Here is a 6,344-nt window from a genome sequence, read left to right on the forward strand (position 1 = left end):
TCAGAGAAAGCCTCCTGTGATTTCCTCAGCAGTTAGTAACCTTCACAATCCAAGCCTAACTTCCCTTCCAACTATACCACCTGTCATTTTTCCCTATAATGAACTTTAACTAAAATTACCAGTACTTATAGAGTATATATTGTGGGGATGAGGCATAGTCCCTGATCTTGGGAACTTAAATTCTAGTGGGAGGAGCTAGAAAGCAGTAGCTTGCTGGGTGTATTAAAGTATCACACAGGGGGCACCTTAAACAACAGAAATGTATTTGTCACAGTTCTGGAGACTGAAAGTCCAAGATCATAGTGTCAGTAGGGCTGGTTTCTCTCCTTGGCTTGCAGACAGCCACTTTCTCCCTGTTTCTTCACATGGTCCGTGCGTGTCTCTCCTAATCCCCTCTTTTGAGAAGGACATCAGTCATATGGGAGTAGAGCCTACTTCACTGACCTCATTTAACCTGAATCACCTTTTTAAAGACTGTCTCCAAATGCAATTACATTCTGAGGCACTGGGGGTTAGGACTTCAGCATATGAATTATGGAGAGGGGAGACACAATTAAGCCTATAACACAAGGTAAATTACTGTTCTATAACATGCCTCTGGGAGAAAGGCTGAGTAGAAAGCCTTCCTGAGGGGAGGTGATAATGCTGTGAAGGAGATCTACGAGAATAAGTAGGCTTTCTCCAAGGGGAGAAATAAACACAAGTCATTCCAGGAAGAGGTAATGGCACGGGCAAAGATACAAAGCTGGGAAAGTTTATAATGTGCTTGGGAAACGTGGAGATGTTCTCTTTGAATGCAGTAGCAGATGGGTGGTTGGAAGTAGAGGACATTCAGACCCAGGGGGTAATAGCGGCAGCCTCAGTACTTGGCACTACATTTGGGGAAGAAACCACAAACTCAGTGGGACACCTGAGCAATGTCAGCATCCATAGCCCATCCTATATAAAGGAGTTCTCTGTAGAGTCATTTACTTTGTTTATCTGGTTGTTAAATTACCGCCTGTCTCCTGCAGAGAAGTTTGCAGAGAAATTCACAGATGTTGCTGTTATTTTCAACCTAGCCATGTTGGTTTTGAATGGTGACTGCTTTCATCTTTGTGAAGAAAATACCCGCTTGCACAGCAACCTTGGAAGGAGACTCTATAAGGCCAAAATCTTTTTGCTGGATGACTCAAGCTACTGACTGAAATCACATTTTGCTATGAACCTTGCCCTCGTTTCTAACTGATGGAGACACGTCAACTATGGGTAAATATGGTAGAATTTCTTCCATCTCCAGACAGAAACAACTCTTGAAACTAAGGCTGTCATGTTTCTGATGTGCTTTCTTGTTTCTCTGGGGGTTTTTTGGTTAAAAAAATGACACCTGATAATGTCACTTTTAAGTATTTTTCCAACTTGCACAAAGTTTTTTACTCAATAGAAATATCACCACAATACTATCAAAGATAACAGGCTTATTAATAAGTATTGGGGATTTTACTAATTTCTGGAATTTTTATCAATTGCATTATCTCTGCCTAAGGAAATCTAAGTATTAAAATGCTTTTTTCAGTGATTACTTGTAGAAAATTTTAGGATGAGTTGCTGATGTAATAGAAGCATAACGATCATTTACTAAAAGCTTAAATAACTGAATCTCAAAGAATGGGAAGAGCAAGATAAAAGTTACTGTATATTTCAGGGACTTCCCTTGTGGTCCAGTGGTAAAGAATCTGCCTTCCAATGCAGGGGATGAGGGTTCGATCCCTGGTCGGGGAACTAAGAGCCTACATGCTACGGGGCAACTAAGCCCGCGTGGCACAAACTATAGAGCCCACGCGCCCTGGAGCCTGTGTGCCACGACTAGAGAAGAGATGACCCACACGTCACAACTAGAGAGAAGCCTGCACGCCTGCGTGCCACAACTAAGACCCAACGCAGACAAAAAATAAAAATAAATAAAATTGTAAAAATCATTTAAAAAAGTTATTGTATATTCCAAAATGCTTGAAAGAATTTTTAAATCATTGAGAAACTGGAAAGCAGACGTCCCAAGTGATTTGAGTAGAATCACATGAAACAAATAACTTTCAGCTTATTTTCTTTTAGAGTCAGAAGGGAGCAGAGAAACTAAATCCATGGAGATTGATTTGGCCATCCCTAAATGAATTATAAGTTAGAATTTATGTTTCCTACAGAAGTTTAAAGATTTAAGGGAGACATTTAAATTATAACCAGTTACTTCTATAGGCAGAGCCCATCACAATTGCTGAAATTATAGCTAGGAGATTAGCTAATGTCCTATCATATGGTACTAATCCTTTAATATTTTTTGGGTAATATGGAAAATGAAACTTCAAAAATGTTAAGCTGCCTTTAATTGTTCAATTACTATAGGCGATTTATAAATGTAATTCTTATAATAGACTATTAGGTGGGTATTATTTCTCCCATTTTACATAAAGAAAAATTGAGGGCCAGAAATTAGACACAATTTGCCAAAATCCCATGGTCAGAAAATGAGTTTAGATGCAGCTTTGACACCAAGCCTGTGTTCTGATAACCTTCCAGGGTACATAATAAGCAAAGAATATTTGTTGAGTGAATGAATTTTTAGTAGAATTTAAAATATAAAATAAATAATAAGATAAAATAAATAAAATTAAATTTACGAGGAGGCAGCTGAGTTCATCCTCTCACTGCAGATTTTAAAGCCTTTTTCCTGCTCCATCCTGCCTGCCTAATTATTTTATCATTTAAAGTCTTTGAGTATATTTGGTGGTTAAAATTTTAATGCCTTGTAAACATTCTTTCCTAGAAGCATCTTCTAAGTCTTAGAATCTGGAGGTGATGATTTCTGTAAAAATCAGTGACTTTGTTCAGAAAAACCATTGGTATCAAGGCTGGAAGTTTCAGGCTCAAACTCTAAGGTCTTACCTCTTGCCTCCCCTGTGTTCAAGCATTATTCAAAATTTTCACATTCACTTCTTACTCTTCCCAAGAATTGGGGGGAGCAGTTGTGTGATTCAAGAGCAGACTGTGGTCTCCTTCTTTGTGTTCTACCATGTGGCCTGAGATATTTTCTTATTGCTCCTGGTCTGAAAGTTTCAAGCATAATTGGCAGCTGTTTGAATCAACAAATTGTCAAAAAGACTCTAGTGCTTGTGGAATAAGCAACCAGATTTATTATTATGATCTTTATGCTTCTCCATAGTCTAGTACCAACCTATCTCTCCAGATTTCTTCATTTCCATAAATGTCCTCCCCCTACGCTAGTTGACTAATTGTTTCTTGACCACACCATGGACATCCCATGCTGCACACTTGCTCAAACCAGTACTAAGCCTGGAATTCTCCATCTACTCCTCTGCCTGTTCAGACCTTTGGACATCCAACTCAATCAAGTTCCACCTCTTGCCTGAGGAGTCACTCTAAAGCTAACAATCTTTTCTTTGTGCCATTTATTTAGTTTTTAGAACATGCTATTTCATAGTATTAACTTTTTTGCCCTTGGGTCTTTTCTTTCTCGTTTACATTTTAGTCTTGCAAGCTTGATTCCCCACCAACACTTAGATCATATTTTTAACATGTACACACGTAGGGCTTCCCTGGTGGCGCAGTGGTTGAGAGTCCGCCTGCCGATGCAGGGGACACGGGTTCATGCCCCGGTCCGGGAAGATGCCACATGCCGCGGAGCGGCTGGGCCCGTGAGCCATGGCTGCTGAACCTGCGCGTCCGGAGCCTGTGCTCCGCAACGGGAGAGGCCGGGACAGTGAGAGGCCCGCGTACCGCAAAAAAAATAAATAAATAAATAAAAAAGTACACACGTAGAAGAAACACTCAGATAAGGTTGTTGATGTTGTGGATGATGATGAGAATGAGCCATTTGTCTTGATTTTTAGAGATAATGAACCAAAGATCGAACTTCAAGGTAAAACACAAGGTTGGTTTCAAGCTTTACGTGATGACAACAATTTTCAACTGACCAATCTCAGTGGAGCTGCTCTGTTACTTATTAGAGTTTAAATCATTATAAAGCGTGGAAGAGACCAGGTGTGGCAACTCTGTGGCTTAGAGCTTAGCTCCCTAAGAGCCCTTCACTCAAGGCTAACCTCAATAATTTAGCATGGCATTTTCCCTCAGCTTGGATTTCCCCCCCAAAAGCAGAACTAGAAATAAGAATTCTTATGGAAATAATTTACTTTGAGAAGTGGTTTCAGAGGATAGCAGTGGGGAGTTGAGGAGGAAGCGAGAGGGAAGGCGGGGAAGCCAACCTATGGATGCCCCCACAGTGCTGGTTACTGCTGTGGGCAACTGAGGCTCAGCCCTAAGGACCGCCTGAGCAATGGTGTAGAATGTTCCTTGGAGTTGCCTGTCCAAGACAGAAATGGAGTCCTTAGTCACTGGCTCCCAGCCCAAGGTCAAGGGTTGTCCCAGCAATTTGCCCACCGGCAGAAGGGCCAACCCAGTCCCTGCAGACATCCCTCACGAAATGGGCAAAGGTGTCCCCGGACAAAAGACAAAAGGTGCACAGGGCGGCTGAAGTGAGGTCCTATCAGCCCTCACCTGTGCACAGGTGCTGCTGAGGCACTGGCCAGAGCAAAAGACGTGAGCAAGATGAGGCAGAGATGATGTCTGACACACAGGTCCTTTCCTAGTAAGCTCATACACGACCTCGGAATCCTCTCAACCCAATGCTCCAGGGAGCTACTGTTAGTTCATTGGAGATGGCATATGAAATAAACCATCGTGCCCTCTCCAGAATAGATGATCAAAAGGAGCGTGGGAGCAAGTTTTCCCATGTGCCTATATGAAAGCTACCAAACATGGTTGATTAATCTGGTCCTTAAGAACGTGTAGATTTCCTACGTGCGTTCTCACTGGAGTCAGTTCTTATTCTGGGAAGATAGAGAAACACTGCCCTCCTTACCTGGCACTGCCTTCCTCCCAGGTAAGGAAGCCAGGCCAAGGAAGGTGTTCTTGTTATGAAGATAGATGCTATTTGCAACTGAAGGTGTTGATGCCCTCAGGAGCCCCTTGATATATTTTCAGGGAGCCACTGAATGATAACTGTCTCAGAACATGAAACATCTGAATGAGTTTGAATAATTTATAAGAATCAATAAAATATTTAGTTTAGTCAGTTACAATATATATCAACTCCCCTTAGGAAATTGTTCTCCCCCAATTACACACTACAAGCATATGTGACTAATTCCTTGATCATATAAGAGAAACTATCCAGTTGATAAATATTGTCTGTGAAAGGTATGAGAAGAGAGAAGCAGATGAATAATAAAACTGATTATTCAGCATCACGTCTGTTCTCCAAAAAATAGTTAAGATGTACCACTGTACTTTAAATTATCATCGACGAGGTGTTTCATGGAGAGTTCCTCTCTGGGACTGTGTCTTAGGTAGTAAACATAAGAAAACATGCTAACAGATTACAAATTAATCAATAGCACAGCACTGAAGAAGAAAGCCTTTAATTGGAGACAGTTACATATTCAGCCACAGATGCTAATCTTGTAATTCTCAGAAAGTCTCAGGTCAATCACCCAGTGTTTAAGACCCAGAGGAACAATGTGGTTTGTGGCTGGACCTGCATAATTGAGAGAAAAGTTGGATCCATTTTTGTTTAACGGAATTATCCATGTTGGATTTCTACCAATGCCCAAGTTTACTTTCAGAGCATATCTGGCTTCCAGACTGAGTAACTGGGTAAAAAAGGGAGATGGTTTCTTCCCATGGATTTGGGTTTGGAGGCTTAGAGCCAGTTTCTCTTTTAAGATGTGCAAACCTCCAATATACGTTCAAATAAGTGACAGCAAACCAGTCTTGGTGTGAGCTGAGAAAAACTTGCAAGTGGAGCCAATGGTTTCTGGTGGCAGGGTGTGGGAGATGTTAAAACAGCTTATGCAGCTGTTTCAGCTGTGATTAAATAATGGCCTTTCTCTGACTTTATTGCAAAATTCTGAGGTAATTTGATGACTTCAGTGTAGAAAAACAGTACAGTTTAAAATTGCTTATGGGAAAGTGGAAAAAGGTGCAGAGAAAACAAGGACAGTCTTATTCACGGAGGAGACTCTTACCAATGTGAGCTGCCCGGGGTTCTCAGGGATTATTGCTCTTATATAAATCAAAAGGCTCCATAAACTCCATTTATTAGAAGCACACACATTCTCAAGCTCATTCACATATGTGCATCCCAGTTTAAATGTTTTATTATTTGATTCTCCATTAAATGATTATTCTTCATAAGACCTCTTAAGGATTAACTGGGCAATTCTAGGAGTTAAAGGTAGACATAAATGAGAGTCAGATCTCTTCATTTCCAGATGCTAATCACTTCTGCATAA

This window comes from Kogia breviceps, chromosome 3 (assembly GCF_026419965.1).
Source record: "Kogia breviceps isolate mKogBre1 chromosome 3, mKogBre1 haplotype 1, whole genome shotgun sequence".
Taxonomy (NCBI): domain Eukaryota; kingdom Metazoa; phylum Chordata; class Mammalia; order Artiodactyla; family Physeteridae; genus Kogia; species Kogia breviceps.